General features: G+C 37.0%; 1 pseudogene; it reads right to left on the bottom strand.

Moving 5' to 3' along the window:
* Positions 1-206: 206 nt before the first annotated feature.
* The window catches only part of LOC121444421, a 31,585-nt pseudogene continuing 19,033 nt past the window's right edge, over positions 207-12,758 (bottom strand).

Genomic DNA, 12,758 nt, shown 5'->3' with positions numbered 1-12,758 from the left:
CCAGGACTCCAGCACGCACGCCCTTGACAGGAGAGGAGGAGACACTACTTAGAGACTGAAAATTTATCAGTAAGAATTTCAGTTCTAAACAATGTAAAAAGCTGCATCAAAATGGTCTTAGAAACAGGGAGGTCTGGACTCAGGATTCATCATAACTGGAAGCGTTCTGACATAGGGAATAAGGGAATTGAAAAAACAGTCAGTGGTCAGTGGATGATGCATCGTATATAAGGAACCTCGACGTCCTCTCCACGCTCATTGTTGCAGCACAGCTCAAACACTAGGGTCTTTACATGATGGCTCAGTTTTCGCTTTGATACATGGCTCACAATCTCTGTCATCCTGAAATCAGGGAATAAAGAGTTAGGTGGGAAGAAAGCAAATATGAAGGCAAAGCTGGTGGCAGATTACAGAAAAAGAAAGTGAACTATGAGTAGCACAGTGGGAAACTGAGAATCCCACACAAGGCTTCCGCTCCCACCAGCCCAGAGAGAGTAACTCACAGCTGATCCAACCATTCCTTGAGCTTGGAGGCTGGCATAAAGAAGAAATAGAGCAAGGACACACCCCGGGACAGCATGTTGATCTCCAGCCTCAGTCTACAGAGGTCAGGAGACAAGGGAGTGGTGACTCTGAGATGGACAGTTCTAAATCAAATGTACAAGTCCCCGCATACAGGGAGATCAAGAAGGAAGGATCCCTACCTTAAAGTCACCTAGGAACTGCTTGAGGGTCATCTCCTCACTACTAGGTTGCAGTCCCTGTACATTAAAGCGATCCCACAATGCCCACTCTTGATCATAATACTGGAGGACAAAGATAAGTGCTAAGAAAGGGGCTACCCCAAACAGTCTTACCATGTATTAACCACAGCTCTTTTGTCAAAAACATTCTTGTGGCCTCATCTAAATGATGATCAGGCAGCAGGTGGAAACTTTGCAAAGAAAAGGACACACACCACGAAGACCTGGCTTTCTCCTTCCCCCATTTACCGTCCCTCACATCTGTCCACTAAATGTTTGCCTTAATGGGGACAGATGGACAGACAGTCAACCCAGGTACTCAGCTTCTCTGAATGGGAACCCCAACATATCCTACACCTGTAGGCCCCGTACCTGGTGATAGGCTGGTGACAGAGGTGCAGAGGAGCTGAAAAAGGGCAAAGCCAAGTTGATAAACCTGTTTTTGTAAGACTCCAGTTGTTGGTGTCCCTGAACCACCTTGTACAACTCCAGACACACAAGGCCAACTACAGCTGCTGTGGTGGTTGCAATGGCTGTGATCATCTTCCCCCACAACCAGCTTGCTCTGCAACAGACAGCGAACACCAGAGATTACTGCTTGAGGGGTGGTGGTCATCTACAGAAGACCCAAATGAAGGAAAAACAGCTTCAGCAAACGCCAATGGTAGGTAAAACTCCTATTACCTTATGCCGGTCTGCAGGGGAAACGCCATAATTTTCTGCCCTGAGGTTGGAAGCTGCCATGATGGAAGTCCATGTGGAGGTTGCTGTCGTCACCCTGTTTTCAGTAGAGAATTAAACTTAATGACTACTCGGAACACAACTGTCTCCCCGAGGTATGAGCCATAGAGTCTGTACTGTCTTTTACAAATCATTATATAATTATTATATTTTTCAAAAAGACAAATGCAGCTACGCCATTTCTCTCTTGCCTTTCGTCCTTCAAATCCCTCCCAACTATTCTAATACCTGCTTTGTCTTTTTAAATGCATGGCCCCTGCCCTGATATTTTTTCTTTTTTAAAATTTATTCATTAAAAATTTCCACCTCCTCCCCTCCGCCTTTTCCCTCCCACTGCCCCCACTCCCTCTTCCCCGTCCCTCTCCAGTCCTAAGAGCAGTCAGGGTTCCCTGCTCTGTGGGAAGTCCAAGGTCCATCCAGGTCTAGGAAGGTGAGCATCCAAACAGACTAGTCTCCCACAAGGCCAGTCCATGCAGTAGAATCAAAACTCAGTGCCATTGTCTGTAACGGCGTAAACGAATGCAGACCGATTGTAAAATATATATATCTTTAATGTAGAAATAGACTTACAGAACCACCGTTCCCGCGGAGACCAGGAAAGCAGAAGTGATGGCTGGGAGCAAGCTCACCAAATTTATAGGCAGACATTAGCCCGAGGCGAACACGCCCCCAAGGGGCAGGACTTATCCCTACATCTCCCCTTTTTGTCTAAATAAGACAGAACCAAACCAAATACAACTATATACAATAACAACAAATAATAAATATAACAATATTGAGAACAAAAGCTTTGCTAAACATTCTATCTCAAGGAGTCCAAATAATGTAGAGAGTAACTACAATTATATAATCTTCAACTCCGTCAAAGATCTGAGAAGGGAATAAACACTACTCAACAAACGAGATATATCCAAAATGTGCAACAATTGACAGAGACAACTGACTACCTGGGCAATCACCCAAAGTCTCGTTTGCAATGTTGAGTCAACCAATTTTGGCTAAGGCCTAACATAACTGACATACCATTTTCAAAGGTAAGGAACTTTTCAAAACTATCTTACCCTGTCTTGGCAGGATATGACAGTCCTGTTTTATCCATTGATGCACGCTCTGCATCTCTCTCAGTGGTTGAGGTATGGGCATTTCTTTGCCCAAAGGCCAGTTCAGCCAAATAGAAAGGCTCCAGGTGGAGAGTCTTTGGTGCTCAACATTCTCTCGGGAATAGAGCGGTGTTGCCAGGAGCAATGGTTTCTCACTATCACGAAACTCTGAGTTAGATTAAAGGGCATTTTCTACACCTCTTTGAAGAGGTCGAAGATTATCTATCTATACTGAGTATAATCTCTATATATCTAGAGAACCTGATTAGTCTAATTATAAATGACAAACTTAGATGACTATTTATCTATATAATTCTCAATATCTATCTAACTTAAAGACTAAGACAATAAGCAACTGTGTAACAAATGAGGATAATGACCTCCAAATATAAACACTGTACAAATATACATTGCAATATGGTAAATATATATCAATACACAAACATTATATAAGTATCTTAATCAGAGGTAGAAATGTACACTGCAATATGGTACATATATACAATATATATTTATCAATACAATATATGTCAATACATAAAAATTGTTTTAAACAGAGATAGAAACATGCATGCATATAATAGTCAATATAATTTAACTTTGTTTCAATATACAAGAATCGATACCAATGTATTTGTCTAAAAGCAGTAACTCACAATTATAAATCTATTATCCCATCATTTTCCCTCTTTTTTTTTTTCAAAATGATCACTGAGCTTATAAAATTCCTCCCCCAACCTCCCAACCCCTAAATGATGTCCCTAAACCCAGGGGTAAACTTTACTGGGAGAGGGGCGTTGTCCTCTAGAATTACTTCCAGCTGTCCTGGGGGCGACGTTCTCTCTGGGGGATCCTGTGAAAGTAAAATGATGGTTAAATTTCAAGATCAATGTCTTTTAAAATTGCAAATAGTCTCTGAGTATTTTGTGCTGGTCTGGCCAGAATGTTGTACAAGATGTGCACCATTTCAGCTGACCAAGTTGGGATCGTCTTGTGCAGGTGGTATCCAAAACAGGTCTTGTACTAGTGCTATCAGTATCATGATGTCGTATCAGCCAGGTAGAGTTGTTGTTGGGGGGCCCCATCTTCTTCCTGGAAACTTCAAATAAAAGAGAGGGAGAAGGAGAAGAGGAAGGAAAATAGGGAGAGCAAGAAGGAGAGGGGAAGTGAGTGAGGGTTAAAGTATGTTAAGTCTATATGAAAATCTTCATCTTTTGATTTTTTTTGTTATTAAGTCACCCTGGCATTTAAAGAAATAAATTTTCTACTTTTTGGTATAAACTGGGTACACCTAATTTCATGTAATCATGTCATGTGTCTATAATTGTTTATTTGTATATTTTTAACTACTTTTATACATTGTGTTGAAATATTTTTAACAAATAATGGCCACTTCAGTTCTCATTTTAAATTGAATTTTGCTATATGTTGAAATTATTTTTGGCATTCCCAATTAAAATACACATGGAAGATTCAAGTTTTATATTGTTATCTTATATGAAGGCCAGATGAATACATACTATTTTATCAATTTGAATATTCTAAACATCATAAAACCTATTATTTTTGGAAACATCAAATATTTCATAATCTTATGATGTTAAATATATAGATTTTGTTAAGAATTTCCTTTCAAAACAAATTCTAAATATACTGCTGAATACTTCTTTATGTTATGGGTAACATAAAATTCATATACTTTCTTCAAAATATTTTACTACAAAACTGTTAAATATAAGTTTTTTTTAAGATTGTGTTACATATAAATGAATATACATATGTTTATTCAAGATCTGTATGCTAAGCTTCCTTTTTACAATGAGGATGATAGAAAATATAATACAAACAAGATATTGGTTTGCTAGAATTTATTTATGTATGATTGTGTATATAAACTATCCTTCTATATGTGGCTATGTTTGTTTGTTTTTACATAATGTGCTTATTGCCCAATTGGCTTATAAGTAAGTGCTTATGTAAACTCTAGGTAACCTGGCTCATCTTCATTTTGGCTCATAGTAAACTCAAATTTTAAGGAACAAAAAGAAAAAGACAAAATAATATATTTAAACAATGTCACCACATAGGCAAAAAAAAAAAGAAATGGGTAATGATCTTAGATCTTCCTTGGTACACTTAATATGAGCTTTTTAAATTAAAATATATAACAATCAGCTTTCAAGGACAAGACATACATAATTATACAATTCTAGTCACAATGCTATGTCCTTCATCTTCATCCCTATTCTGGTTCAACAACATGGTCCATTAGGTAATGTTTAATGACCACTACATCTTTGAAACAAAACAAATAAACCAATGTGGGATGTTTTCCAAATAATGTGTAATATTGTAAAAGATTTTTGAGTTAAAATTAAATTAAAATTAGTTACAGAATTTCTTCAAAGGATAAAAAGAATGATTCTTCAACTAAAAGATAAAAAAAGACATCACATCAAAGAGTCCATTCCTATTTAAAGATCAGGACTGTATCTAGGTATGTCTTATTCACTCCTAGCAGGAGATGAACTGTCTCACATCAACTGAGAGCACATTCATGATTTCTATGGACTTTGAAAATATTAAATGATATACATCATCAATGCCATTGAAAATTGAATACCCAGAGTAACTAAAAATTTCTCTCACTGTTTATGTTTCTTAAATATTTTGGCTTTTAGATTTTTTTTAAATGTTTAGGAAAGCTAATGCTCTATCTGGTATATTTGTGAATGATAGTAATCTTGGATTTAATGAACTTACAAATAAACATACTATGTCTCTCATTTCATCATACCTTTTCATTGTGAAAATTCACTTACCTCAAACCCATGCTTATTCAAAACTAAGATTTTTAAAGATTAACTTTTTTCATTATCTTTATAAATATACAATAATTTATTTTCATTGTTCAGTATAATTTGAATTAAACAAAATGTAGCTTTTAAATTAAATTTTAATACAATTTCCTCCAGCTAGAGATACACAATGATTTGAGTTAATTATCACCCAAATTATATAAAAGTTATCTAATAATAACAACAGCCATGATAATTTATCCCTTAAGTACTGAGTTTTTTATTTAATTAGTACCTAAAATGTCATAAAATGCAACTATTGAGGATTAAAAATTTAATTAAACAATATGTGTATTTTACTAATAAAAAAGAGAGACAATGCTACAGGGACTCCTTCCAAAGTCTCGTTTCTAACCATTTAAATATGATAGCACATAGACTACAAGTATGTATAAACATACAGGAACTATATAGTCAATCTGGTTTAAATTAGGTAGGTTTTGGTTATATTAGAGATATTTTTCATTATGTACCTTCACTCCATTAAGTCAAACTATATTCTTGATTACTTAATTTTAGATATAGTAATCTATGTTACATGTAAATGATATCTCAGCTACAGAGGGGTCTACAAGAGCTACTTCTAGAACGGGCCCCAAAAGCTACAGAGTAACCCTATCTCAAAAAACCAAAACCAAAAAAAATAATAATCAATTTAGATCTAGATCATGATGCTAAATTGTTTTAATATGATCCAGCTGTCTCTCTCCTGAGACTCTCTCTCTCTCATCTCATTTATTACAGATCTTTGAAACAGCCTTCTTAGCTATGAGGAACCTTGCAATATTTGATATGTGAACTCTGAAGGCACAAAATATGATGCTTGGGCAATAGGAGAAACTGTGAATGAAAAGCTCTTGAAAAGAATCTGTCTCTTCAGAGACTAATTAATGACTGGACTTTCTTTTTTTTTCCATTTTTTTATTGAGAAAAGGAGAGAAAAAAAAAACAAGTTTCCACCTCCTCCCAGCCTCCCATTTCCCTCTCCCTCCTCCCACCCTTCTCCCCCTCCTCCCACCCTTCTCCCCCTCTTCCCACTCCTCTCCCCCTCCCTCTCCAGTCCAAAGAGCAGTCAGGATTCCCTGCCCTGTGGTAAGTCCTAGGTCCTCCCCTCTCCGTCCATTTCTAAGAAGGTGAATATCCAAAATGGCTAGGCTCCCACAAAGCCAGCACATTACGTAGGTTCAAAATCCCGTGCCATTGTTCTTGGCTTCTCATCAGCCCTCATTGTTCGCCATGTTCAGAGAGTCCAGTTTTATCCCATGCTTTTTCAGTCCCAGTCCAGCTAGCCTTGGTGAGCTCCCAATAGATCAGCTCCACTAATGACTGGAATTTCAATACTGCGGGTAGATTGGAATGTTGCCTGCCCAAAGGCTAGTGACTTTACTTTGGACTGGGTCTGGTCCTCCAGAACAACCATTCCTTGTCTACTTCTCTGTTAGAATTAACACCCTGTGACTAATGATAAAAACCTCTTGGAATCTATTAACATCTCAGACCATTGACTTTCATCAACCCAAAAGCTCAGGTAGCATCGTGGGTCTATAGAAAAGCTTCCCCTATTTTAATGTACCTGCCTCTTTGATGTGCCCTCAAATGTGCTTTAAACTTGTCTTGACTTATGACTATATTTGTTATGTAAACTTCATGAAGCTGATTCCACATTGGAACATGGAATTTGGGGCAATGTCAAGATGGTTTCCCAGACCACAGTCCCTCAAAATGGCTCCCGAATAAACTATTTTATTTCTTTTAAGATAAGATCTGTGGTGTTTGCACTGACAATCTGAATACAAAATTCTCAAATGAAGAAATAAAATAACAACAAAGAAGTGCTTGTAGAAATGACTCGCTGGCTACGATCATTGCCTGGTCTTGCAGAGGACCTGGGACCTCTTCCTAGCACCCACATAGCAGCTCACAGTTCCAATGCCCTCTTCTGGCTTCCATGAGCATTGCACACACACACACACACACACACACACACACACACACACACACATTGCCCACAGCTATGCATACAGGCAAAATACACAAACACATAAAAAATGACCAAGAAATAGTTTAAAAACATCCTCAGCAATTAGAGAAAGGGAAGTTAAATCTACTTTGAGCTCTTGTCTTACCCGAGTCAGAATGACTAAGACCCAGAAAACAACTGACAACACATCTGACAAGGAGCTGAGGGAAGTTTCATCCATTATACCGGAAAAATATGGCTGCCTAGATAAGACCAGAACAAGTGCAACCACTGCCATATTTTTAAAACGTTAGGGGCCCCATTAACTTACAGTTCTCTGTCCCATAAACAAAACCCTTCTGCAAACTAGCCATATAGACAACCTCACCTTTTTTTCCTCATTATAATTACTATTTGTATCAGTGTTTATACTATTCTCTCATTGACCAATGTAAAATGCTGACTTATTTTTATTCACTGATAAAAATTTGTTTTGTTTTGTTTTAGCACAGGCTACTCTACCAGGACCTACTCTCTACATATACAGATTGTGACTATAACTAGATTTGGGGTAGTAATTGGCCTTTTCATTTCAGTTCTTTGTTAAGTCATGAAAGTGTTGGTAACTTTCATCTGTTCAGAATAGGAGTTGTGGCTCTCAGTTTTTCACTATGTTAGCAAATACATGTAAAAACAGGAAAGCTTCCAAAGTTTCAATCCATTGGGAGCTGGACTGATTTCTTTAGGCCCAAAGCAAGACAAAATATGGTAGCAAATATCATGGCAGCATATGTGGTAAAGTGTGTTCATCTTATAGATGACAAAAAGAAACATAAGAAGAGCCCAGGGACAACATATAGTTTTCTAGGTATACTTCCTCCAACTGGGCACAATTTACACTTAAAGCCATTATATGATGAATTTACCAAGAGGTTAATCCATTGATTATATCAGAAAGTTAAAGATCCAGATACTTTCCACAAATGTGTTAGCTTCCAATTAATCTCCCAACACATGAGTCTTTCTGTGCATGCAGGAACACTTTGTATCCACACTATAATAAAAGATAATCTCCAAAATCTTTGTATTTTAGAGTTAAATCTATAATTATTCACCAAGTTTCCTTGTAAGGGCTTATACAGTATATATTTTCAGCTTTGTGAGACATATGAAATCAAGGAAGCAATGAGCTATTTTCCTTAATTACAATTCAAAAATGATCATATCTAATGCTTTCAGTAAGAATTATAAAAAAATCACAAGCACTTGGGATTCAAAAATTGTACTCTTAAAGAAATTAGAAGATCTTCCACCACCTCCAAGTCCCCTCTGAGCTGTATCCAACCTCCCCATGCAGTCAGATTTTCTACACCCTTTTCCAGGTTCTAACCTGGACTGAAAATGCTCCCTTGAAGAGCCAAAGACATACAACAAATCCCTCAACACCATACTAATCAAACCTTCTCTTAGTTTTGGCTGTTGGTGTGTTAGAGCTGGCAAAGAGAATCCCAGTACTTGCTATTTCCTTGGTTGTCTCCCAGAGGTGGAAAGTGAGTTGCTACAGCTGTAGACACAATGCATTTCAGACACAGAACCTAGAGGTCCATGAGCTGGAACTGAACTGAAAGCCTTCTCCCTGAAGACTATATTTCATGGTATCAGAAGATTACATGCAGGCTTTGAAAGGAGGGAAGCAACTGACATTCTTACTCAACTATGATGAGTATGAACCACAACAACCAACATGTCATGATAATCCTGAGAATGTATCAGTGCTGTTGGTTAACAACAGCTCATGATTGGGCTTAAGACCTTCTCAACAAGAGGAAAATCACTCCTGGTTCTGAAAACCTAGTGGACTGCTCAGTACTCGTAAAATGATGGATTTTCAAAGAAAACCTACAACTACCACTTTATTAATCCAGCATAACACCTAACTAAATATTTATTTTTATATTCACAAATAAATGTAGTCTACACCCTTCATCAAGGAGGCTTTTCTTTGCAAAAAGGAATATCATAGAAACCACACCCAAACAAAAGCAGACCTACAGAACCATTCCTAGTGAGTCCATCCACAAAACCCTCCCATAGCCACAGTTTGGTAACATTTCAGAAGATAGGATAGAAAGCTTACTAAGAACCAGAGGATCAGGTGTTTGCTGTGAAACACCTTGAGATTCCAGAAGCCATACCCATTAAGTCTCAACACCATAACTTCCTAAATAAACAAGAGCTGAACAAGAGCAACAACAATAGATATGCAAAAGTGGACAGGGGTGGGGAGGAAGCCATGAGGTCTCAATCCTGTGCAATTAACTGCAAGAAACTAAGAAATTCTAAGAGTTGGAGAAGTTGTCTTCTCCTGTGAATAACAAATCAATGTATTATTCAATACAAAGTGGTTAGTCTTGAAAATACACATACAGTTAACCTTACTTAGACTCATCAGGCTGTATTTAGGGATGTATGCATACATTAACAATGACTACTAATAATAAAGATACTATGAATCTGAAAGACAGCAAGTAGGGGTATATGGAAGAGTTCAAAGGGAAGGGGGAAAGGATGTAATTTTTATTATAACCTTAAAATAAAGGAAATAATAAAAATAAGTCAGCATCTTTACAAAATAAGAGGTCTTCACTGATTTGAAGTTGAAACTATGTATTTATTTCCATAAATTAAACTAAAGAACACAAGCAAATGTATAATTTTTAGCTGACTACAATAGTATATATGTTTTAACAATGAGGTAATCAATTTATAATTTTCATTATACATATTACAATTATTCAGTGCCTAGAGTAAAAACATAATATTTTATGAAATCATCCATAGAACAACTTTTCTAAATACTCATAGATGTTTCACTGTGAAACACATGAAACATTCACAAACAGTTCTCTCTGTATCTAAAATCCTTACCATACCTAATATTGCAAATTGCAAACACACAAAAAAAATGATCCCCACTGTTGAATAGTATTGAATTAAAATATTTTATGTATGCAATGAATTTGCTCTCTTCCAACTCCACAGACCTGGATTCCACTTTGATTTATTGCTCTTTAACTTCTGGGAGCTAATCTATCTTTCCTGACATTACCTAAATCCTGTATTACTTATTCATTACCTCAACAATTAGTTCTAGTCGATAAAAAATATAAAGGTAGATGACAAGTGCTATATTTGCAAATGAATCTCTACTATCTGTCTAGTTGAGGCAGAGTGACTTCAATGACTACTGTCACATTTTATCCATGTTAAAGTAAAGAAGAGAGATGCACATACAATAGCCATAACAGTTTCAGAATTCGATGTCTAAAAGATCTAGATTACTGGAAGGGAGATGACAGTCACAAAAGTGTCTGCTGTACTAGTGTGAATACCTTAGTTCTGAACCACCGTATTCAAATAAGAAAAACAGAAACAGACATGCAAATTATTACACATCTGTAATCTCAGTGCTGGTCAATATGTTGAAGGTGTGGAAGATGTGGCAGATTTTTGGAGGTCTTTCCAAATCAATGAGCTCGAAGTTCAGAAAAGACTCTGCCATGAAGAAAAATAACACAGAGAATGAATAAGTTACCCAATATAGACCTCTGTCCTTCACTTGCACATACACACATCTGCACATTCACTCATATGAACATGTGCACATAGCACACACATAACAAATAAATTAAATGGATTTCCTTTTATCCAATGTCATTAAAATTTTGACTTATTAGGATTGGATATTATTGTTAAGCACAATATTGATTTAAATTATGTCATCTTATTAATTAGCCTGGATGTGTTGAACTTTTCCTCTACATGCGATAATTTTTTATGTCTTCTAATGAAGGTAAGGTTTCAAATGCTTATTCAGATGTTTCTTACCAAGAACAACAGCTTCTACCTTTTTCCCTATATCTTCAGTAGACAATCATTATTTAGTATCAGAAGGATATGGAAAGTATGCAGAAAATGACAAGGGATAAGATTGGAGAATATAGACACATTTGAATATGTGAGTTTATCTCCTTGGTCATAGTTAACTCTATGACTAGATACATGCTTCGTCAACCACACTTTTCCTGGGAATTTAGAATTAGAACTGGAAAAGATAAATTATCATTTTCAAGTTCATAAAATTGTAATATGTAAACCAAAGAGTTTTATTGTAGTTATTTTGAGTTATTGTTGTGAATAGGAGATTTAGATAGTTGACCCTGAGAGGGAAAAAGAGGACAAATAGGTGTGACTGCTTTTTTCAATTGAACTCTTCTCTTATACAATACATTCTAACCACAGTTTCTCCTCCTTCCATTTCTCACAGCTCCCTCCACTTCTCTCCCCACCCCCACCCCCCAGATTTACTGCCCCTATATTTCTCTTCAGAAAAGAGCAGGCCTCCAAGACACAACATGCAAACTCGAAAAAACAAGATTCAATAAAACAAGACAAAAACCTTCTTTTACAGGCTGAGCAGGGCAACCCAGTAGGATGAAAAGAGTCCTAAGAGCAGACCAAAGAGTCAGAGATTTACCCACTCCACTATTAGGAGACTAACAATAACACCAAGCTAACAGTCATGAAAGATATACAGAGTACCTGGTACAGACCCATGCAGGACCCATGCTTGCTGTTTCAGTCTCTGTGAACCCATGTTAGCCCTGCTTAGTTGGTTTAGTTGGCCATCTTCTCCTAGTGCCTTCCATCCCCTCTGACTCCAGCCTGATTTCCGCAATCTTTTCTTCCCCTCTTCCACAGAGTATCCCAAGCTCTGAAAAGAGGGACCTGATCGAGACCTAAATATAACACCAGTAGCACAGACACTGAGAGAAACAACTAACAAATGGGACTTCCTGAAACTGAAGAGCTTCTGTAAAGCAAAGGACACAATCAAAAGACAAAATGGCAGCCTACACAATGGGAAAAGATCTTCAATAACCCCACATCAGACAGAGGAGTGATCTCCAAAATATACAAAGAACTCAAGAAATTGGTCATCAAAAGAACAAATAATCCAATAAAAAAAAAAGGAGTATAGACCTAAACACAGAACTCTCAACAGAGGAATCTAAAATGGCTGAAAGACACTTAATGAAATGGTCAACATCCTTAGTCATCAGAGAAATGCAAATCAAACATCTCTGAAATTTCATCTTACACCTGTAGAATGGCCAAGATCAAAAACACTGATGACAACTTATGCTGGAGAGGTTGTGAGGTAAAGGGAACACTCCTGCATTACTGGTAGGAGTGCAAGCTGATACAGCCTTTTTGGATATCAGTATGGCAATTTCTCAGAAAATTAGGAAACAACCTTCCTCAAGACCCAGTAATACCACTTTTGGGAATATAT

The sequence above is a fragment of the Microtus oregoni genome, unplaced genomic scaffold (genome assembly GCF_018167655.1).
Source record: "Microtus oregoni isolate MIOR12 unplaced genomic scaffold, Mior012 000123F_ref0000434, whole genome shotgun sequence".
Classification (NCBI taxonomy): domain Eukaryota; kingdom Metazoa; phylum Chordata; class Mammalia; order Rodentia; family Cricetidae; genus Microtus; species Microtus oregoni.
This window is presented reverse-complemented; position numbering and strand designations above follow the sequence as displayed.